Here is a 24,754-nt window from a genome sequence, read left to right on the forward strand (position 1 = left end):
GCTTGGCGTATATCCTTACGCCAAAATACTACTCAGATTCTTGGTTGGGCAAACCTGCAGCAGGGGGTGGTGTTAGGACCAAACCCCATTTAGATCGAGAGGTAACTATAGGATATCTGGAAGCATTAGAAAAGTTGGTGCCTGACAGGGAGGAATGTGCAGCTGTGCGCCTTGAAATAGGCAGATACTTCACTGGCAGTGTTTTGTATGGTAACTTCCATGCAATGGATGACAAAGATAAATTTGATTCTCTCACATGGTGGGAAACATATGGCGGCCACGGACTTTTGCAAAAATTGGCAATAAAAGTTCTTTCACAGGTTGTAAATTCTTCTTCTGCAGAGAGGTGTTGGAGCACCTACAGTTATATACATAATGTGAAAAGAAACAGGCTCAACGAAAACCGAGCAGAAAGCTTGGTTTATGTGCACTACAACTTGAGGTTGTTGAGCCATTACTGTGATCGGGCTAATGAAGATCCCACATATAAAATTTGGGACAATCACCCTGAGGACGACAATTTGGAGGATGGCATTGTACATATGGAAGAACTAGAAGAGGAGCTTGTACGGGATGAAGCTGAAGCAGCTGCAGCAACCATGGCACCTCCACCTCCACCATCCAGTAGCAGTTCTCGGGGCCCGAGTCTTGTTCCATTGCTGTCGCCACCTCCATCGGCACCCTCGTGTGGAGGCTCTAGTTCTGGTCGTCGGTCTGGGCGGGAGACTCCTAGAAGACCACCACGACCTACTTATACTCCTGGAGACTCTCGTGGCAAGGGCCACTTGTAGATTTACAGTTTACTTGTCTTTTTTAGTTTCTATTAGACTTGTCACTTTAGTTTTCATAACTGTTCAGTGTTGAGTTTTGAGTCCTTGACTCTTGACTCTTTCATATCATTATGACATTATGATATTTTTTGTAAACATTATATCACTGTGACAATGAAAATTTGAAGTTTGAAGTTGGGCCTTGGCAATTATAACTCATTGGTAATGATTGTGAATTATGAATATGATGCTTTGTGAAAGACTAGTCACTAAAGTTGTTTCATTTCATCTCATTATTCATGTTTCATTTTATAAATTTTTAACATTTCATATCATGTTAACAGTTAGAAGTTAGGAGTCAGGACTTAGAAATATCTTCGATATTACTTCTTGTAATGGTTAAACTTGGCTTACAAGTACAACTTGTTACTTTGGTGATCAATGATGATAAATGTTATTGAATTTTCAATTCTGAAAGCTTGAAGTTGAAACTTTAATATTGAATTTGATGAATCATGATTTATAAGACTCAATATGTTGCAGTTGTAATATGTATTTTAATTTTACTAAGGTTGATGACGATTATAATTTCTAGATGATTGATGTGATATGGTTCAATGATCAATTTATGTTTTTTTATGTTTTTTATGTCTATTTCATCATTCTACATGTTTTTGTTGACATATATGTATCAAAAATTAAAAAATATAAAAAATATATATATTTTTAAAAAATCGCTCCGGGATTCGCTCCCAAACCGGGAGCTTCTGAAAATGGTCGCTCCCGCTCCCGCTTCCGCTTCCGCTCCCCGCTTCCGCTCCCGCTCCCAAGTAATATTGGTCGCTCCATCCTGTCCACAGGAGAGCGAATCATCCTGTCCCACAAGAGAGCGAATCATCTTGTCCACAATCACCATGGAGAACACATCATCCAGGCCCACAGGAGAACTAATCATCCTGTTCCACAGTCGCCACGGGGTGTCACAGGGAAAGTTTGATCCTTTTACCCTGCACAAGGTGCACCACCAGGGGATGGTGAGTCACCCTGTGGTCATATGTCGCTCCAAGAAGTACCCCGCGCCCCCCCGGAGCTCCCAGAGCTCAATACATCATACAGGACCCTCATCAGAGGGTCTTTGAATGACACCAAGTCGTTCTCGGAAAGTCAAGAATTTGACCTTCCCTAGGGGCTTTGTCAGAATGTCGGCAACTGTTCATCTGTACCGATATGTTGGAGCCTTATTGCTCCTTGCTGCACCATATCTCGAATATAGTGGTACCTGATATCGATATGCTTGGAGCGATCATGAAATACGGGATTCTCTGACAAACGAATCCCACTCTGGTTGTCACATAGGATCACAGTGGTATCCAATGTAAATCCAAACAGCTCACTAAAGAGCTTTCACAACCAGACTGCCTCACAGGAGGCCATGCTAGCAGCAATATACTCTGCTTCGGCGGTGCTCAAAGCCACCGACTTCTGCTTCCTGCTCATCCAGGATATCGAAGCAGATCCCAAGGAGAAACAGCACCTGAAAGTGCTCTTACGGTCCACCACATTGCCTGCCCAATCAGCATCAATGTATCCAAGTAGTCTCACATCTCCGGTAGTGTATCTCAACCCATAAGTAATTGTGCCACGAAGATATCTTAACAGATTCTTGGCACCAATCCAATGTATGTGGTGAGGTTCAACCATATGTTGACTTAATGTGTTGACTGCAAAGCATATATCTGTACGGGAGTTCACTAAGAACATTAATGCTCCGACGAGTTGCCGATACTCGGTGGCATTTCGTAAAACAGGTCTAGTAGCACTACCGCTTAACTTTTTGAAGTCAAGCTCCATCGGGGTAGTTACGGGCTTGCAGTCCACCATACCGAATCTTTCCAGAATCTTCACCACATATTTTCCTTGAGATAGGAAAATTTCCCCTGACTTCTGCCAAACTTCAAGTCCTAGGAAATAGTGCATCAGTCCTAGGTCCTTCATTTCAAATTCAGAAGCCAACTCCCTCTTACATTTGTGAATGAGAGGGTCTGCACCTGTTAGGAAGAGGTCGTCAACTGTGATATTTGTAATTAGCCATGGCTAATTGGAATATTCGATTTTTGCTCGATTTTTGCCTTCTATAGCTAGTTATGAATAAAAAGGTGAGTAAAGGGTGACATAACTCACTTTTAGAATAAAGTCACTCCCTAGTAGCACAACGTTGTAACTTAAAGGGAAACCAAGGGGGCCAAAGGACCACGTAGAGGAGGGGCCCACGTAGACACTTGGAGGGACTGCGCAGATGGATAGGAACACGTGGCAAGAGGGAGGCTACATTGGAGAAGGTTGGCTTAGGGTTTGAGAGGGGCCAACGCTATAAAGGTGAGGGGTGCCTCCTCATTTTGGCATTGGATTATGTGCATTTGAGCTAGTCACTTCGACTTAGAGCACGCTAGTTGTTTCGCTGGTCTGCAGCACTATTTAGTGCATCGAGTGTCTCCGTTCGGAGATCTCACCCTTAGCCCCGGGGGACTTCGAGTGCTTGCTCGAGCAAGGTATTTCCATCAGTATTTTTGCTATAGTTTCATCAGCAATTTGGCAGGAGGATTGAGCATCTTGGATGACTGCGCAGTCTTGAGAGGGATGACGCAGTTCTTTCTGGCAGGAGTTTCGGATTGGGGTTTTGCAGGAGGATTTGTGCTAGGCAATTGAGCAGGGGACCAGCCCTTGAATATTGGAGGATTTTGGCAGAGTTTCAGGCAGAGTTCTGGAGGGTTTTCTTCAGTGGCAGCGCAGAGCATCGAGGAGCTGCGCAGATCCCCAAAGAGGTGATTTTCGGGGTTCGGCCATTTCAGAAAAGCTTTCCGGGTTTTTTTGGGTTTATTGAGTAGAGGCGGATTCCAGAGTTTCAACGTTTTCTGAGGAGGGGAACAGCCCCAAATCCTCATTTGATTCCAGCAGCAGCAACAGCACTGCAGTTCTCCAACAACTTGGACGCAGTTCAAAGAGGAGCCATTTCTTTGCTATTCTGAGTATATTTCTTCACTTGCCTTGAGCAAGTCGAGGTGCCATCTTTCTGATCACCTCCTGTACTCGTTCCATTACTCAGTATAATAAAATGGCTTAGCATTTCTCGCTGCATTTCTTGAGTATCTGTTTATATTTCACGTATACATTATTGTTTGTTGTACTACTGTTATTATATCTCTCTGATTTTCTCGGCTACTATACCACTTGTGCGTTTTTCTAGTTGGGGTTTTGCTGGGGTTTGAGGAATATTCCTGGAAAGGGATATTATCATATTACATCAACATACAGCACCAGTATGAGAGGTTTGTCATCTACAACCTTAAAGTAAAGGTTAGGATCGGCTTCACTCCTAGTGAATCCTAGCTTCATCAAGTAGCTATCGATCCTCTCATACCATGCTCGAGGTGCTTGCTTCAGCCCATAGAGGGCCTTCTTCAACCTGCACACATGAGATTTTCGATCATGAATCTCAAATCCTTCGGGTTGCTCCACATAGACCTCTTCTTTGATCGAACCATGCAGGAACACAGTCTTTACATCCATCTGATGTAGATTCCATCCTTGTGTAGCCGCAAGGGCTATGATCGAGCGGATGGTGGTATATCTAGCAACAGGCACAAATATCTCGTCATAGTCTATACCTTCCTTCTGGGAGAAGCCACGAGCAACAAAACGAGCCTTATACTTTTCTGTACTTCCATCTGCTGCATGCTTTATCTTGTAAAACCATTTAGAAGTGACAACTATCTTGTCTTGGGGTCTGGGAACTACTTCCCAGACATCATTCTTCATAATAGACTCATACTCTTTGGTCATAGCATCCTTCCATACTTGATGCTTGACGACATCTAAGAATGATGAAGGCTCATTTTGTATGATTATGCTCATGATGGTCAGGTATCCCTAATACCTATTAGGTTTCTTACTTTCACGGAAGGTTCCTCGGGGTGCAATGTGTCCTTCAGCATCATCGAGTAGCCCCTTAAGCCAAGAGGGCCTCTTCCTAGAAGAGGAAGGCTCAGGTGGATCAATAGGATCCATGGATTCATCCACATCGGGCATTGTTACATCATCTTTTTCTTTTGGTTCCTTGGTGTCATCTTCTTGAGAGCTCCTTAAAGTAGGAAAATTGTTCACCTTCGTGAGAGCCATATCTTCGTCAAAGGTGACATCATGACTAATCACGACTTCCCCTTGACCGGCTATATAGATTCTATAGCCCTTAGTATTTTCACCATAGCCCACGAAGATTCCTTTCTTTCCAGATGCACCCAATTTATTCCTTTTCTCTTTCAGCACATGAAAATATACAAGGCTTCCAAAAATTCTAAAATGAGATACGTCAGGTTTCTTACCGGTGAACATTTCTTTAGGAGTCTTGGAACCCAATGCTTGATGAGGGCATCGATTTTGTACATATACGGCAGTGTTTGCAGCTTTGGCCCATAGAAACTTCGGAAGTCTTTGATCATGGAGCATGGCATGGATAGCTTCCACAATCGTACGGTTCTTCCTTTCCGCCACACCATTCTGTTCAAGAGTATATGATGTAGTAGTCTCCCTCTTAATGCCAGCCTCTTTACAAAAGTCATGAAACTCGTTAGATTCATATTCAGTCCCATTATCAGTCCTTAAGATCTTGATCTTATTTTCGGTTTGATTCTTGATCAAGGCTTTGAAGTGTCGAAACCAAGAGAACACTTCATCCTTCTTTTTCAAGAAGTATATCCAAGTCTTTCGAGAATAGTCATCTGTAAAAGTAAGGTAATATGAATATCCTCCCAAGGAGTTCACAGGCATCATACCAGATATGTCTAAGTGAACCAACTGTAATATATCAGAGGTCTTGCTTTGGCTTGAGGGGAATGGTCCCCTTTTGAGCTTTCCTTCGGCACATCCCGGACATACACCTTCTTTCTCTACTCGGAATTCGGGCATCCCTATCACCATTTGTCTTACATCGGGTAGAGCTTTATAATGAAGGTGGGCAAACCTCCGATGCCAAAGTTCGGACTGAAGAGATGTGTCACAAGACATGACACCTAGTGGATTTCCACCAACCCGATATAATGAATCAACTCGAAACCCAAGAGTAAAGGCATCTTTAGCATTGTTTTTCCATACACGTACCTTGCCATCGCTGAAGGTCACCTTGTAGCCTTTGTCTTCCATTGCCGAAATGGACACCAGGTTCTTTTTGAGGTCAGGTACATATAATACATCCTGTAAGTGGATCGTATTATCTTTATTCAATTTAAGAGAGACATTGCCTACACCTTTCACGGGATATTTCATATTATCTGCAAGGACAATTTCCAGGTTAGTTTCTTTCTCTATCAGATTATGGAGAACTTCTTTGTAACCAGTGAAGTGCCTTGAGGCACCACTATCAATAAGCCAATTTCCCAGCGAGTCTGGAGGAGCAGAGGTAGATAGAGCAGCTGGTAGATAATATTCCTCTTGTTTATTGTCAACAATGTTAGATTCATACCTGCAATTTCTAGCCTTCTTGAATGGTTGTCCTCTTCCTTGATTTCCAACATTCCTTTTACCTCTGCTATTAGATTTGTCATTCCTTCGATTGCCATGAGAGGGATTTTGATCGTCGTCCTAGTGAGAGTTCTTCTATCTGGGCATTCCCTTGCATAGTGACCTGCTTTATCGCAAATGTAACATCATCCTTTTCTTCCACCCTTAGGTCCATCCTTTCTTTTTGATTTAGTCCCGGAATTATTTCTTTTCTTAGCATGAGAAGAAAAGGCGGGAGGAGGACCTTTAGGCATGGGCATTTCTTGCTCTTCTATCCTTGTTTCTTCTTGAATGCATCTTGCTATTAATTCCTCGAATCCAGGAATTATGTTATTGTTGAGAAGAGTAGTCCTGAACACGTACCATTCGGATGGTAATCCTCCAAGAGTCGTGAGTGCCAATTCCCTATCAGTAATAATTTACCCAATAGATAGGAGATCGTTCTTGATCTTGGTGATTCTTAGGAAGTATGCTTGCATACTCTCATCTTTGCCCTTCTTAAGTTCCTTCAGCTTATTTCTAAGAAACAAGACTTGATTTGCATCATTAACTTTAAATAAACTCACCAGTCTATTGTAGATTTCCTTGGAGGTGTTCAGGTCAGAGATGTAGGCCACCAAGCGTTTGTCGATAGAGTCCCAGATGATCTTCTTTGTTTTGACTTCACCGGTTTTCCATTTGTTCCTAGCAGCAGCGGGTGCATTTGATGGAGGCTCAACAATATTGCCTCTCACATGGTCCAATACTCCTTGATCTTCTAAGGTTAGATCAAGAGACATCTTCCATCCGTGATAGTCAGACTTCTCACGGAGCTTGTCTTCGGCAGGGAAGAGTGTTGAGGACCCTATAGTTCTTTTAGGATAGCCTTGTCAATCTTCTCTTCGGTGATTGCTCTTGCTCTTGCTCGGGCTTTGTCTTCACCTCAGCTCTGATACCATGTTAAGTTATGGTATGTTCTATGCTTAGAGCAATTTACTTCTTTTTATTATTATTATCCACAGATTAGCAATCACATGTACAGTAAGTAAAGTGCAGATAGAACATTAAATGATCGACAGAAAACAAGCCAAGACAAGAGACACAAGATGTGGTGGCTAGCCAGGGACAAACCCCAATATGGGGAAACCATTTGATCAAATCTTCCTTTATCTTCAATAATTCAGTAGAGAGAAATAGTACATAAATCTGATTTACATCAGCAGCAGCAAACCCTAGATCAGCCCTAAACTAGGGCAGACAATATCTTGCAAACCGACCGTCAAATCGGCTTGATTCCTTCACCAAAAAATGCGGCCTTCTGAGGAGAGTCAGTTCCACCTACAGCGCAGTTCTAAGAGAGAGTCTGATGGTCAACGCTGGTCAAACTTCCGATCTACAGTTGCAGCCCTAAATTCTGCGTCCTTCCTTCCACACGTGTGAGAGAAGAGTCCCTTTCTGCGTAGTAGGAGAAGAGCCTCTTTTCTACGCAGGAGAGAGAGAGAGATGTGATGATATGTGTGTACAAATGAGGAAAAGACCTCTTGTATTTATATACAAATGTTGATGATGAATAGATGCGTCTGTTGGGCTTTTGAGCCTACATGAGTTGCTGGTCGGCTTGATAATTATTCCATAATCAAAATAAATTCATATCTCCATAAATACTTATTGAAATCGGATCATCTTTAGATCAATCCTACACCTCTCGACGAGAGGAATCTAATATAAATATTATCAGCCATGAATAAGATGACCCACATGCAGTTTGGCCCTAGTTGCCAATTTTAACAAGTTTCCTTCCCAAATCATCTTGGCACGCTCACTTGAAGGAACACAAAGGTGACCCAGGTGGCATAACAGGGCATCCTGGAGTTGAAAATCTGGAACACGCTGACTCTCCAAGAGTGTCTGGTATGTGTGGCTGAATTCTGGGTTGCTTTTGTAGAAGAGTGGCCAATCAGAAGTCTCGTGCCCACAAGAGTTGAGCACGGTGGTTAATGCCATGATCGATGGTCGACTAAGGCAATCTGCAACATTATTGGTGCCACCCTTCTTATACTTGATATTCAAATGGAACTGTTGCAGGTATGTGGACCACTTCTGATGGCGATCATTCTACAATTCCCTTGGGTCTGTATGAACTGTAGGGGTCGGTGGTCTGTGTGGATGACTGTTTCCTTCCCCAAAATGTAATGCTTCCATTGTCAGTAGGCCTGCACAATGGAATACATTTCTTTGTCATAAGCAGGATACTTCCGGACTGTGTCTGAAAGTGTCTCACTTTCGAATGCCATTGGATGCCCGTGTTGAGTAAGGGTTGCCCCAATAGCATAGTCAGAGGCATCTATCTCAACCTCAAATGGTTGTTGCAAGTCTGGTAACGCGAGCACTGGTGTCCAGCAGAGGCGATCTTTCAACTCTGTGAATGCCCTCTGTTGAGATTTAGACCAAAAGAATTTTGCTTTCGCTCCTTCCTTGGTGACTTGACTCAAGGGCCAAGTGATATGAAAAAATCCCAACACGAACCTGCGGTAGAAGTTGGCAAGACCTAGAAAGCTGCGGAGCTCTGTTAGAGTGGTTGGAGATGGCCAATCCCGAATGACTTGGATCTTGGTTGGATCCACATGCACCCCCGCTTCATCAATAATGTATCCCAGATATTGAACCTGCGTCATGCCAAAAGTGCATTTCTCCAAATTGACACATAACTTGTGTTGCCGCAGTGTTTGGAGAACCTGTCAGATGTGGTGGAGGTGCTCTTCCCAACTCTGGTTGAAGATCAAGATGTCATCCAAGTATACCACTACAAATGAGTTGGTGAATAACCACAAGATGTCATCCATTAGCCTCATGAATGTTGCAGGAGCATTCGTCAATCCGAAAGGCATAACCAACCATTCGAAAAGGCCCTCCTTGGCTTTGAAGGCAGTCTTCCACACATCGGAGGGTTCGATTGGTACCTGGTGATATCCTGACTTCAAATTGATCTTGCTGAAATATTTTGCCCCCTTCAGTTGGTCCAGGAGGTCATCAATCCATGGGATCAGGTACCTATTACGGACAATGATCTTGTTCAGCGCCCGATAGTCAATACAGAGTCTCCAAGTCCCATCCTTCTTCTGTACCAACACGATCGGGCTCCCACGGGGCAATGAAATCGGATGGATGTGACCTTTCAGCAGCAGCTCCTGAATCTACCTCTTGATTTCATTGTTCTCTAGAACGGAGTGCCAATAGATTGGCCCATTGGGCAGCGGCTCACCTGGGGTCAGATCGATGGAGTGCTTGACCTGACAGTGCAGAGGAACTCCTGTGGGGGAGGTGAAGATGTCCTCGTACTCCTTCATGACCTTGTCCATCTGTAGTTGTCGTGCGGAGGGGCCATGTCTGGAGGTCGTGGCCACCGTCTTCTTCTTTCCTTGAGGGCATATCATCAGGAAAACAAATTTCCCGGTTTTGGAAATGAGCTTACTGTATTGTTTTGCAGTAACCAAAGAGATGGCGGTAGGCGGTGCTACCTCTGGTATCCTGTACAACTTATTTCCCAAAGTAACAATAACAGCACAGGGCCTTGATTCATACACAACATGTCGCTTCCACAAGTATGGTTGTCCTAATAATACATCACAAACTTCAAGGGGAGCAATGTCACACAATACCTCATCCGTGAAGGGCTTGATGTTGTATGGAAGGCGAAACTGCTGGCTCACGCAAAGATCCCATCCTTGGTGAAGCCACCCGATGGTGTACGGTTGTGGATGTGCTGTGGTCGGTAAGCCCAACCGCTTCACGACCTCTGCCGAAATGAGGTTCTTTTGGCTCCCGCTGTCGACAATGAACTGTAGCAGGGAGCCCTTTACCCACATCTGGGAGTGGAAGAGACGCTCCTCCTCCTTTGGATCTTCGGGTTCCTCCTTCTAGATCTTCGTGGTGGTAATGGTGGCGTTGGGCTCCGCATCAATAATGCGCTTCCCTTTGTCATTCCCCTTGTCGGGTTCTGACTCAAAGTCGGAACATGAATCTGATTCTGAAACCTTTAGCTCAGCCAGCAATGACTTCTTGGCCCGACACTCACTTGTGTTGTGAGTGGAGCTCTTATGGAACTCACACCACTTTCCCATGTCCTTTCTCGGCTTCGCGGCGTTTTTCTTTGCTTGCAGCTTTGGCAGGTTGTCTTGGGATGCCCCACCTTGGCTTTGTCCTTTGTTCTGTGGTTTGGGGGCACCTTTCCCTTGCTTCGGATTTGCAAATCCAAAGTCTTGCTTCTTCTGTTTAAACTTTTGCTCGACCTTGACGGCATATCGGTATGTCGTGCCGAGTGAGGAGATGTTCAAGAATTCTATTTCTTCTTGGATGTACTTGTGTAGGTAGCCATGGTATTTGAGTACCAAATGCTGCTCCGAATCCTGGATACCCAACTTTGTGTGAAGGGTATGGAAAATATTGGCACAATCCGGCACGTCTTGGTCCCTTCCCTGTCGCAGCATGGTCCATTTTATGTATTGATCCTTGTAACTTCTGACAGGGTAGTACTGCTCCCTGATGGCATCCCGAAATGAATTCCAAGTGGGTGCAGCTGAAAATAGTGAGCCTGTACTTTCATCCTTCTGCTCGTAGTATGTTTCCCACCAATCCTTGACGTGGGGGGCTGCTTTGAGAAGAGCGAAAATAATCTTTTCCTGACTAGAAAATTCATGAACAGAAAAATAACCCTCTAGTAGATTTAACCATTTATCGACAGCATCCGCATCTATCTGACCCTCGAATATGGGGATTTCAAAATTAACTTGTACCTTAAATGGTGTGGCGTTTCCAGAGTAGATGTTGGAAGCCGATACGTCGCCCCTGGGTAGCCGCTGAAGGATCTGGGCAAAGTTGTCCATCATCGCGTTCCTTTGTCGCTCGAGGGCTTCTTCGAACAAGATTTTGATAGGATCTCCTGCCCCCTCGTCTTTCTTTTCATCCGCCATGGGAGGTCGTCGGGATTTGCGAGGCTAGTCTTGCAAAGGTTCGACCAGTTCAAGCCCTAACTCCTTATATCCCGACCTCGTTGGGGACATGCAAAGAAAAACGCAGACCGCTCTGATACCACTAATCCAGATTTAAACAGGAACGCAACAAATTACAGAGATAACCATAAACACAAAGATGCAGCGAAAATAATACTTCATTTCATTAATGTAAAATACTGAAATATGCTTACAAACGAGAATAGAAATAAACCAGCTAGGGCGATGGTAGCTTATCTCTGAGAAGAGATGTGGCGCTACATGCCTCTGAACTGTGTTACAATGAGGCTCGAAGTCCTATTTATTGTTGAGAAACAATGGAAAACCCTAAACATTCAAAAACATAACCCTAGAAGATGAAACGCCAAATTGTGGGCCCCATTTGGGTAAATTGGTACATCAACTTCCCGGGGTAGTAACTTTGGCATACGATCTTCGTTTGACGTGCACAATATCTCGTTAGAAAGATCTATCCGAGAACTACAACTTTGGGAAGAGCAACATAAGTCCATGTACCCATATTGCTCCCATTTTTCCCAAAAAAACGTCATTTAAGGCCTCAAAATAGCTCTAGAAGTTCAGGACCCGAAAAACTGCTAAAAATAGTAAATTGTGCTACAATTAAGGAAACTGAAAAGCTGAAAGAAACAATGGTGGGGGTCCAAGTGGGCTTGGCAGGTGGCCACCAATATCCACTTGGATCATTCTCAGTAACTGAGTTGCAGTGCAACAATTAGCAGTGGCAGTGCTATGGGCAGCATGATGAGAGGGGTTGTCGTACGGATGCAGTAGTGGCAATGGCACAGCCATGGGTAGCAATACATGATGCAGCAGTACAGAGGATGTTGAGCAGCAGACCTAGCATCAGCACCAAGACCGATGCCGGATGATCAGGGTGATGCTCAGTAAAGAGTATTACTAGAGCACAGTCCTCACTAAGAAGGAGTGTTGATTTGGGGTAGCATCAGATGTGCTCTAGCCACGAAAATTGGTGGAGAGGCTAAATCACATGAGATCTCCAATACCCAAGAACGGTTTGGGCAGATTCTAAACAGTTTGGGAGATATTAAAATAATTAATATTTTTAATGGAGTCCCTAAGTCAAAACTTAGGGAAAATAAAATATTAATGTGAATTAATATAAATTGTGTTAGAAGGGTCCAAAAGTCATGGATCAAGCAAGAGTTAATCTTAACCGTTGATTAGGGACTTAATCTCGATCGTTGAATTGTCAACGAGAAAAGTATAAGAGGAGGCTTGAGGGTCACTTGGAGAACACATCGAGTTGATCAAGATTTCGATTTTCTGGGGCAGTGTTTGTTGAGGAAGTCGAAAGAGTGATCAGAGTTGCAGCTGAGGGGCAGTGAATATAGAAGCAGAGAGGTAGAGATAGTACCAGGAGGGTCAGTGCAGAAGCCGAGAGAAAGGGACGCAGAGCCAGCCAGAGGTTCACACAGAGCCAGCCAGGGCTCACACAGAGGCAACTAGGAGCTGCGCAGTGCCTCAGAGAGCCAGCGTGGGTGACATAGAGGCTGTAAGGGCTGATGTAGTGCCTCCAGAGGCTAACGCAGGGCGAGCTAGGGTGACGCAATCCCTAGAGGCTGACATTGGGGTTTTCTTGGGGCAAATTGGAGCTGGGAGTTGTCGAAGTGTTTATCCGGGTTTTCAACAGGAATATCTGCTTTCGAGTAGACAGGTACTACTGCCAAGATTATTCTCTGTTGGGTGAGCCAGTTTTGGCACCCAGATTGTATTCAGAAACTGCATAATAATAAAACCCTCAGATAGTTGCAACGATTTTCCCACATTGGGTTTTTCCAAGGACATTGGTCCAAAAACAATGGTGTCACTTGTGTGCTTGTTTTGTTTCCTTCAGTTGATGATATGTAATGTGTTGAGCATGTACTTGTATTTATTTTCAGTATTTACATGGTAAATAACTTGTTAATTAATCATAACAGGTAGGCAAAAATAAAACAGAAAAGTACATGAAGGGTTTCTACCAGTTAGACTTAGAAATTCCAACACCAAAGGCTATGCAGTGCCTCAGAGGGTTGATGCAGAGGGATTTGGGGTTGACGCAGACGCCAGAAGGGTCAGCGCAGAGCTTCAAAGTCGTTAGAGAGGGTTTCGTGGGACAGGTTTTCTGAATACCTGTTTCCGAGTAGAGAAGTATTGTTGCCGTGTATTTTTTCTCTGTCGAGTGAGCCGGTTAGGCACCCAGCTATACTCAAGGAAATACTGCATAATAATATACCCTCATAATAGCTACACCGCTTTTCCCGCATTGGGTTTTTCTAGGGACATTTGTCCAAAAATAACGATGTCACTTGTGTGTTTATTTTCTTTTAGCTATTGATCTGTAGATGTTGTGACTGTATTGCGTTTATTTCGGTATTTAGATGTTTTAAATAACTTGTTCGAATTTTAAAAAGTAGAAGAAATAAACTAACAAAATACAGATTAATTTTCTAACGGATAGACTTAGAAAATTCAACGGAATCCACCCAGGTTTTTATGGGCAAAAGCATGTAGCACGGCTGTACACATTCAGAACAGGACTCCTCACAGGGCTTTAGGAAAGAAGACACCAGAGCGAGTTTTCACAGGAAAGAAGCCAGAAGTAAGTCACCTCAGGATATTCGGAAGTGTAGCTTATTGCCATATTCCAGAAGAGAAGCGGAGCAAGTTAGAGTAGACTGCCGAAGTTGGGTATCTAGTAGGTTACAGCGAGACTTCAAAGGCGTATCGAATCTACATTCCGAGAAGCAAAAATATTGTAGTAAGGCGGGATGCGGAGTTCATGGAAGATAGAGCCTTTAAGAAATATCATGAGATGCCATTTGAAGAACAGGATGAGGATGCTCCTCTAGTCCAGCAACAAGGATCAAATTTGACAGGAAGACAAGCATCTGGTTCAAGCACGGTAACCAGTACTAGCATCTCCTAAAGAGAAGAGGAGCCAGCAGTGTAACAGCAGGTACAGAAAGAGGAAAAGATGTAACCTCCCACAACCAGTGGAAGAACTAGCCAAGAAGTACGACAGACTCTAAGGGATGCAGAGGAATTCGTTGGAGCTCCTAGAGTCGAGAAAAGGCAGCGTAGACAACCTGACAAGTACCAAGCATTGGTAGCTCAGGTCGAAGAACCCTCTAGTTTTCAAGAAGTTGTACAACGCCGGGTATGGGTGGATGCCATGGTAGAAGAGTACAGTTCTATCATGACAAATGATGTCTAGGAAATTGTACCAAGACCAGAGAACAGATCAGTTGTAGATTTGAGATGCATCTACAAGATCAAGTATGCTACAGATGGCAGCGTAGATAAATACAAGGCTAGGTTTTTCGCAAAAGGATATGCGCAAAAGGAAGGAATAGACTATGAGGAAACCTTTGCCCAGTAGCTCGATATATCTCTATCAGATCCATTATACCCCTTGCAACACAGATGGGATGGGAGATTCACCAAATGGATGTCAAGATAGAGTTATTGAATGGGGTGATAGAAGAAGAGGTATATATTGAACAGCCAGAAGGTTTCGAAACACATGAAAAGAGAACTCGTGTGCAAGTTGAAGAAAGCCTTGTACGGGCTAAAACAAGCACCCGGAGCTTGGTATGGTCAAATTGGCAGCTACTTGCAGCGATTGGGATTCATCAAGAGCGATGTCGATCCCAACCTTTATTATCTGCTGGTAGAAGGTGAGTCATTGGTTCTGGTATTGTATGTGGATGGTCTACTTTTGACAGGATCATCCAGACTCAGAGGATTGTAAGAAGAACCTAGAAACTGAGTTTGATATGAAGGATTTGGAGCTAATGCACTATTTTCTGGGATCGGAAGTTTGGCAATAGGATGTTGAGATCTTCCTTGGCCAAGGAAGATATGCATCAAAAATTCTGAAAAGATTCAAAATGCAGGATTGTCGACCTATGACTACGCCTATGATTACCAATTGGAGGAAAATAGATGCTTCGGGAGACAAGGAAGTGGACCCCACCTTATATAGACAACTCATTGGATCACTTATGTATCTGGTCAACACCAGGCCAAACTTGTGTTATGCTGTCAACACCCTTAGTCAGTTCATGGTGGAACCAAAAAGGGCGCACTAGGCAGCAGCAAAGCACATTCTCAGGTATGTGTGTGGAACAATAAATTTTGGATTAAGGTACACCAAGGGCAATGATATCGAATTGAGTGGATTCACTGATGCAGATTGGGCAGGAAGTTCAGTAGACAGGAAAAGTACCACTGGGTATTGCTTCGGTATTGGATCTGGGATGACCTCCTGGTGCAGTAAGAAGCAGAAGTCTGTAGCTCTGAGCTCTGCTGAAGCTGAGTATATGGCAGCTAGCAAAGCAACATGTGAAGCTATATGGCTCAGGAAACTGCTTGTAAATCTATTCAGGAGAAGGATGGAAGCGACAAGGATCTTCTGTGATAATCAGAGTTGTATCAAGCTCTCTGAAAATCCAATATTTCATGATCGCTCCAAACACATCGATATTCGGTGTCACTTTATCAGACACTATGTTCAACGTGGAGCAGTGCAGTTGGAGTACACTCCCACAAGAAATCAGGTGGTAGACATACTCACCAAGCTCTAGCAAGAGCCAAGTTTGCTCAACTTCGAGAACAGATGGGTATGTTGGAAAATCCCTTTCAATAGAATGATGCAGCGTTTGAGAGGGAGTTGTAGTACAGATGCAGTAGTGGCAGTGGCAGTATCATGGCTAGCAGTATAGTAGCAACAGTAGCACAGTGTTGGTGGCAGCAGCAGTGCAGAAAGGAGATGCTTCAGAAACAGAGCAGCATGAAGGTGGGCATTATTGCTAGAGCACTTTCCTTGCTAAAAGGGAGTGTTAGTTTTTGGTAGCATCGGAAGTTATCTAGCCTTAAAAATTGGTGGAGAGGCTAAGGCACATGAGTTTTAAAGAACCCAGAACCCGTTTGGTGAAATTCCACCCGGATTGTATTTTATTAAAATAATTAATATTTGTAATGGAGTTCCGAAGTCTAAACTTAGGAAAATTAAAATATTAATGGATATTAATCAAAATATGGGTGAGAGAATGATCTAGAAGGCGAATCAAGTCATGCTTTAATCTTATCCATTGATTAGAGACTTAATCTCAGCTATTGAAGACTCAACGGGAAAAGAATAAAATGGAGGCTTGGGGTTCATTTGGAAAACACACAGAGAGATTGAGGAAATCGATTTTCTGAGGTGAGAAGTTCTCAGGAGGAAAATTGATTGGGGAGATCTTGTAGCTGACGGGCAGAGAGAATCCGGGAGGAGGACCTTCCGAAAAATACAGAATAGAAAGGCGGAGAGAGCTTGCAGAGAAGCAGCACAGTAGCTGGTAGAGCTGACGTTGGGCCAGTCTAGGCTCATGAGTCCTGACGCAGAGCCAAAAGGGCCAGCGCAGAGCAGAAAAGTTGTTTGTCGTGCAGAATCCAGAACTGTCGGAACAGCCAGAATTGCCGAGAACTGCCAAAACTACCGGGAACTGCCGGAACTGCCGGGAGAGATGATGCAGATGTCAGAGAAGGTGACGCAAGGCTGATGCAAATCCAGCGCAAAAATAGCCAGGGTTAGCCAATCTTGTTTCGGATCAGCCAGAATTTTGCCGGAAGAAGTGAGGTAAAACTCACTCAGATTTTCCGCCAGTATTTTCCCTGTAAAGGATTGCTAGATGAGCATCCTAGTTGTATTCAAATATTTACTACCAATAATAAGAATCCTCAGATCTACTACACCGGTTTTCCCACATTGGGTTTTCCGGGGATGATTGTCCAAAAACAAGTGTGTCAATGTGATTGTTCATATGTTGATGTTTCTCTTGTTGTTTAATTTTCAGTTCTAGTTTGTGAAGTCTGCAACTGAATTTATTTTGGTATTTACTAAAGTATCGGTAAATAACTTATCATAAATAAGTAGGAGAAATAAATCAATTATTGCAGCAAATTTTCACAACTCCCGCTCTCAAGCAGTCTTGTCTGTGACTTCATTCAAGAATGTCATCTTGACATCCATCTAATGAATCTTCCATCCCATTTGTGTTGCAAGTGAGATCACAACCCTAACGGAAGTATACTTGGCCACAAGAGCAAGCGTCTCCTCATAATCTACTCCCTTTTTGTAAGAGAAACCCTTGGCCACGAACCTAGCTTTGAATTTTTCAATGCTTCCATCTACAACGTGCTTGATCTTGTAAATCCAACAAGAACCAACCACTGCCTTATCCAACCGTCTAGGCACCACCTCCCAAACATCGTTCTGCATGATGGAGTTGTACTCATCCACCATAGCATCTTGCCACACCTGGTGTTGTGTAGCCTCTTCATAGTTAAGAGGCTCACTGTCAATGAGCTAACTCATCAACGCACTGTAACCTGAATATCTCTCTAGCGGTCTCCTATCATTGGTGCTCGATCTAGGAGCTCCTACAAACTCCTGTGCATCTAGGTGCAGTTCCTCCTGCCAACTGAAGTGGATGGAGCTTCAAGCTCCTCATCATGGTCCTGCTCTTTATTCTATGAACTCCCCTCTGCACCTATACCTATACTTGTACTTGTGTCCTACACCTAAGATTGTTGTTCATCCCTTGGAGCTTCTGCTTGCTAACTCTGTTCAACTGCTAGCAACTTGTGAGATCTCCTGACGGCTTTCTCCTCCTGAAACTTAACATCTCGTCTCACAATGATCTCATGAGTCTCTGGAATATAGATCTTGTATGCCTTGGATGTTTCGTTGTGACCAACAAAATACCCCTTCTCCACAGCTGAATCTATCTTGGTGCGCTTATCTGCTAGAACATGATAATATTCAATACTGCCAAAAAATCCTGAAATGACTGACTTATGGTTTCTTCCTTGTAAATGCCTCCTCAGGTGTCATTTTTTCGAACACCTTATGTGGTACCCTATTCTGAATGTAAATTGTTATGCTACATGCTTCTGGCCAAAGATATCTAAGCATGCATTGATCATATAGCATGACCCTCATTGCTCCAACTATGGTTCTATTTTTGTGTTTTGCAACTCCACTCTGTTGTGGGTTGTATGGAGTTGTCCACTCCCTCTTGATTCCCTCCTTGGCACAAAACTTCATGAAGGCTTTCTCAATGTACTCACCCCATTATTTATCTGAAGCACCTTTATCTTCTTTCCTGCGGAGTTCTCAACAAGAGCCTTAAACTCTTGGAAGTGACTGAAGACTTCATCTCGTCCTCAAGAAGTATATCTAGGCCTTTCTAGAGAAATCATCAATGAAGGTCATGAAATATTAATAACCCCTGAGAGATCGTGTGGATAATGGATCACAAATATCATAATGTATCAAATACCCTTGGCTCTACTGTCACTCCTTGGAAATGTTGTTTTAAAAAAATTTACAAGTACGCACCCTCTACAAATGTCATCATGTTCTGTACTCACCACTAGAATACTTGTCACCGTTTCTCTGAGCATCTTCATTGCTCCATGATGGATATGACCCATCCTCCTATGCCACAATTCACCCATATCTTTGTTACTGTTGCTACTAAATAGTCCCTGTGGATTATCAAACTGCAACTTATATAACTTGTTGCTTCTTACCCCAATCTCGTTTGCTAACTTCCAATCCTGGTGTTTCAAATACACCTTTTGTCTTGAAAGTATACATCATACCCCTTATCCTAAAGAGAAAAACTGAAATTAGATTCATTCCCATACTCAGCATGTGTAACACATCTATAAGATGGATATTTTTGCCTGACTCCCTCTAAAATGTGATTGTCCCTCTCCCAACTGGAGTACACTTGGACTTGTTTCCCATTTGTATCTAGAAGCCTATCTCCTCTACTTTGTAGCTAGAGAAATACTCTCTAACTCTTGTCATGTGACATGACACCCCATTCTCAATGTACCAAACTCCTGTGGTGGTCGAGCTAGATATGAAAGCTATCAGAGCGAACTCATCCTTAAGTCTTAAAAACAGTTCATCAATGTCTGTTGAAGTTGTTTTCTGCTGCTTCTTCTTTTAACCCTTCTTTCTATTCCGACATTGGCTAACATAGTGTCCCTGTTGACCACAACCAAAACACTTGATTTTACTCTAGTCTTTCTTTTTCTTCTCTCCCTTGGAGTTAGACCCTTTACTTGAGCCTTTCTTGGGTTTGCCCTTTCCAATAAGAGCAACATTCTCGTCATCCTCACCTTTCTGGCCTTTATTGCTTCCTCCAATAACCAAGTTCAATCTAATCTCCTCCTAAGTGAAATCGCTCCAAAGACAATCCCAGCCAGGTAAGTCTTGTCATCCATTAATTACTTGGACAAAGATGTCCCATTGCTTTGAGAACCCATTCAACACAGTTCTCACAAGTTCATCATCATCTATTTTATCTCCAACAACAGGTAACTCATCTTTGACTTGTCAAACCCTGGTGAGATAACTAATGTTTTTCCCTTGTTCTATCTGGTGTTTCATAGCTTCTCTTTGAGGATCAATTTTTTGTTAACAGTAACACTCTAAGATAGATTTAAGATGGCATCCCACATCTTCTTACATGTATCCAACTCTGCAATATGGGGTATGATATGATCTTTGACCTGTAATGTTCCAAACTAGAAAAAATAGTGCTATGCAAAGCGAACAATAAAAACAACACCATAAAATTAAATCAGACCATTAGACCACAAAATTGGAAACCAAACTGCGTTGTCTACTCATTTTATTAAATGGGAAGAGGTGTCCAACAAGGTGTTGGAATGTGTGCACCTGGGTTTGCTCTAGGCAAGCTAGAAAAGGCTCAAAATGAATAATGGAACACCCTCCTCAAATCTGCTAGTAATTCAGCCCAAGCGATGTGCAGTTACTGCCTAGAAAGGTGTTGTTGCCTAAAATGATATGATGTTAGAGCCTTCCTTGTTGCTCAGAAAATTATGGGAAATTAATCTCAGCCTCTACGCAAGAAACCCAGAATAACCCAGGAAGGGATTGGCCAAATGTTGACCTCGGAATTTTGGCCCAAATTCCCCCTAGCTCCTCTAGCTGCTCGCTGAGTTGGCACCCCTGTTTGACCCCTCAGATCTGCCCAGAAAATTCTATAAAATTAGGAGTGTACTCCTTGCCAAAAACCAAGAAAAACCCAGAAAGGGTTTCCCTTGGTTCCAAACTTCAAAAATTGGCACTTCACAACTTGGCCCTCCTCCAAATACGAATTCATGTTGCTGTGACTAGTCCTGTCCATCTATGCACTCTCATCTCCAACAATCCTCCTCAAATGGCCCTCCAAATGATCTCCCAACTCCCCAGCTCCAAATTCCAGGGATAATGTTGCCCCAACAAATCTCACTCCAACGTTGTGCAGTCCCTGCGCTGCTATTACTCTCTCTGTTCTGTGTTGTTGTTACTCTCCTTGATCTGTGCTGCTGCTACTCTCCCTGCTACTAGAACTCAACCTCCTTACTGCTAATTTCCTGTTGTTGTAACTCGGCCCTCCTGCTTCTCCTTTCCCTGCGGCTGTAACTCGGCCTCCTTGTGGTTACTTCCCCTGTTGCTGGAACTCGACTATAGTTGTTGTAACTCGTCTCTCTGTTGTTGCTAAGAACTGAGATGAAGAAGAAATCCCTCCTAGGGCTGGTACTTGAAGTCCACCGAAGCAAAGGTTGAGATCTCTGCTCGGAGACACTCGTGTGCTAAACAACACAGTAACCCGGCTAAGCAACTCGAGCAACTAAGATTGAGTTCAATATGTCAAAAGATGATGAAATTAGGAGAGTTGCCTTCCTTATATAGATTTCGTGGAACACTTCTCCTTGCATTTCCCCTCCATTGTGGGTCCCTCACTCAACCATAGGTTTCCCCTCCATGCAAATAGAACTAGGGAATGTGTATTCTCCTAGTGTGGGTGGCCTCCATGTATAACTTAACCACACCAAAAGAACTTCTACTAAGTCTATCTTCCTAATAAAATCGAATGGGCCCCATCACCTCCAAAATTGGCCTCAAAATGTAGAGATTAATCATGTTCCAAAATAATTTAGGAAGGGACATTACAGTGCTCCCCTCCCAAATGTTGGTTGTCCCCAAGCAACTCATGTGCTAGATGCTCAAGTATGTCCTCACCCTCCAAAGTAGCATCCTCATTCGGCAAGCTCCTCCAATGCACCAAAAATCGCTTGTCCTCGAGCAATGCCTGAACAAACATCCTCTCTAACTGCTGCTCCCCACTGTCACTGCAAAATGTGCCAAGGTTCTAGATGTGCCACTGAATCGTCCCTAACCTCAGCATTGTCCTGATATGAAAGAATCCTTCAATACCCGGATCCTAAGCCATCCTGTCCAACATGAAGTTCCTCTCGCTCCACTCACTATCCTGCCCAGTACAGGTTCCAGAAGTCCCCTGCTCCATCAGTGACTCGCTAAAGCCCAATGGAAGATCTGTATGATCTCCCCTTGTAGTAGCCAGCGCATCCCTAAAGGTTATTGAGCTGTGAAGAGTTGTGATGCCCCAGTTCCCTGCTAGTCCCAGAGTAGTGTCACCATGTCGATGTTGCACTACTCTGACTATGACATACCTCCCATCATGCGGAGACGTATCCTCCTCTCTTGGAACTCGATGGTGGAATACTGATAGAGGCGAGACACATCCTGCCATGACATCTCCATGACGCCAAAGTATACCCATCTAAATCTAACTCCAAACCGGTGCAACCACAAAGAAAACCTGCCTCACCATCCAATGAAGGCCACTGTGTACCCCCATGTGCCAATCCCAGAGTGAACTAGACCACTCTCTGCCATGACTCTGACCATCATGAGATAGAGTGATCTATCAATCAATTGAATCCTTGCATCCCCTAGTTGGACCCACTGCAACATAGCTCTGACAACTACAGGAATCCATCCATGCCTCATCTCTAATCCTTGCATGTGATCAATATATAGGCTCCATGTATTGTGGGCTAATTTGATGCAAGCAAATCTGCCTGGTGTCTGCCACTGTGTAGTACAGATGATCACTGGAAGCCGCGTGTGCCAAATAGCTAGCCCATGAATGCAACAAAAAGATGGGTATCTAATACTCATAATCAACTCAGGGTATGTGAATCCCTCTTGTCCCTGCCAACCATCTCCCCTGGCTCTACCATCTGCCCTCTCGATAATGTGCCAATATAAGGTCTAGAGCCCGAATACATACTAGGAAACTACCTCAGTCATACCCGGTATCCTCTACTCATGCATGGTCCCGACATGCCCTGAGAAAAGAGTGACACATGTCTCCCTCGTGACTAGCTCCCTAGACGTAGGCTCAGTGATGAACGATATGCCACCCCAGCTGATGATCGCCTCATACCCCAACCTGTGGCTGTCAACTAACGCACCAACCCAATGTCATTGCTGAAAAGACTCCCCCCTAGTGCGTTGACTATCACCCAAATAACTCGGGTGAGCTCCTCGTCCCCTGCTGCTCATGCCCAAAGTGCAAAAAGTCGACAGCAAAATCAACTGTGCCCGTGAGGGATGTAGAAGAGGGTCAGGCATATGAGTCCCCACGGATTCTATCAAGTATCGCTCATTTGTGTCCTTGTTGATCCTGGGTGAACTATGCCTAAAGGTATGCCCGGTGTTTCCGTCCAAGGGTCTCCCTGGAGACAACAGTCCAAGACCTCGATGTGCAGCACTATACACCCATGCATACCACAAATCATCCCAGTACTCCTGGACATGCCACTGTACACCGCGGCCTATGCCTGTACACCGCTTGATACCCTCGGCTAAGGCTATGCCATCTTGTATTGGCCTGTGTCTCGCCTACGTCACTGTACCTGCCACTCCCCGCATGTATTCAATGCGATGTGAGGCACTCCCACTCCACAGCGCAATCCAACATACTACGACACACCACCCTGCATCTCCATGCTCCTTTATAGACCCCTGCTCCTCATTGCATAGCCCCACACACCACTAGATGCTATGGCCTAACATTGGGTCTGTATGCATCAAAATGCATCCGTCTACATAACACTGGACCCTATGACATAACTCTGTGTAATCCTGTGTACCACTGCCCATTGTCGTACCACCTTGTAACATATATTATCTTGCATGGGCCAAAATATCCACCTCTCTGCTAGTATACCCTCGATGATGTGGGCTACATCCCCCCATCTGCTTTGAAGGACCTGAGCGGCCCGACTCCCCACACGCTAACGAAAATGACACTACTACGCCTATCCTTAATAGTCCCTACGTCTCATATGCTAGTAAGAGAGCACTCTCTCCATACAATGCCCTGTCTGATAGCCTGTCGATGCCACCTCCTCCTACCAGCTCCTGCCAGAGTAAGTTAGTCACCCTGTGACTCCACGCACCGTCAATATGCCAAGACAACTCATGAAATCTGTCTGCTCGCCTGTCAAACCATCTTGTCACTAGTGCTGACTGGGGCTCTGAAGGAGATCTGAAAATGTGGGTGCGCTCAAGTGTCAAACCCATCACGTAGCTACTACCATCACCTACCAGCTCTATGATGTGATGGAAAATCCCACCTAGGTCCCAAAAACAATCTGGCCCTCGAGTCCCTCTGGTAATCCATGGCCTCTGCTGACATGTGGCCATGGATGTATCCAACCACCTAACTTGCTCCATCGAGTACCAACTCAGTACCTCTCACCATCCAATCCCAAAGGAGAGATCGAATGTGTAATCCTTTGTGGAAGGAACAAGCCCTCCAAGCTGATGTGGTATCATGCTCAGCTCAGTCCTGCTAACTTGTCCACCCCCTCGGGTACGTCTAGACAACTCAACCTCCCTTAATTCAATGCATAAGGGTGGGTTGATAACATTATAGACCCCGCTAGTGGGCCTCTGAAGTGAACTGTGCTGAAAACCCAACGCATGGCCTCTATGTTGCCCCTCATCAATGGCTAGCCCAAGGGATGGCTGCACATCCTCCTCCATCACGGGCTCGACATGAGCCTTCGACTGCTCCTCCATAGACAACCCGATATGCACGATATGCTCACCAGTCAGCTGTAGGTGACTGTCGTCTGGCAACTCCGTCATAGATCTGGAGGCCTTTGTACCTATCGGCTCCTCAACAATGGTGGAGCTATCTTCCGGCACCTCATCAACCTGTGGTGCATTGTTATCACCTGAGAACTCGATCACAACCCCAAATACCTCATCAATGGATGACGCCTCATCAATGGGTGTATGCTCAACTATCTCCTTGCCAACCATGGCCCCTTCAACTACTCTTTCATCTTTTTCCTTAATACTTCTCATCATCCCTGCAAAATCCCACCAAATCTCCATTGGTTTGTGCATACCCCTTAGTTCACAGAATTCCCAAAAAGAGAGAGATGCCTGAATGCCATGACCCAATGATTGGTATGCCCTCCAGTTTTCCCCCAATAACTCCACATTAGTTGCAATCATGTCCAGAT

General features: G+C 44.2%; 1 protein-coding gene across 3 annotated transcripts in view; it reads right to left on the reverse strand.

The window, feature by feature from the left end:
* The window catches only part of LOC149222742 (signal peptidase complex subunit 3B-like), a 238,851-nt gene that overhangs the window by 177,576 nt on the left and 36,521 nt on the right, over positions 1 to 24,754 (reverse strand). The gene's annotated exons all lie outside the window — the stretch shown is intronic.

The sequence above is a fragment of the Pinus tabuliformis genome, chromosome Q (assembly GCF_031772625.1).
Source record: "Pinus tabuliformis cultivar Carrire ecotype Pingquan chromosome Q, CPIR1, whole genome shotgun sequence".
NCBI lineage: Eukaryota > Viridiplantae > Streptophyta > Pinopsida > Pinales > Pinaceae > Pinus > Pinus tabuliformis.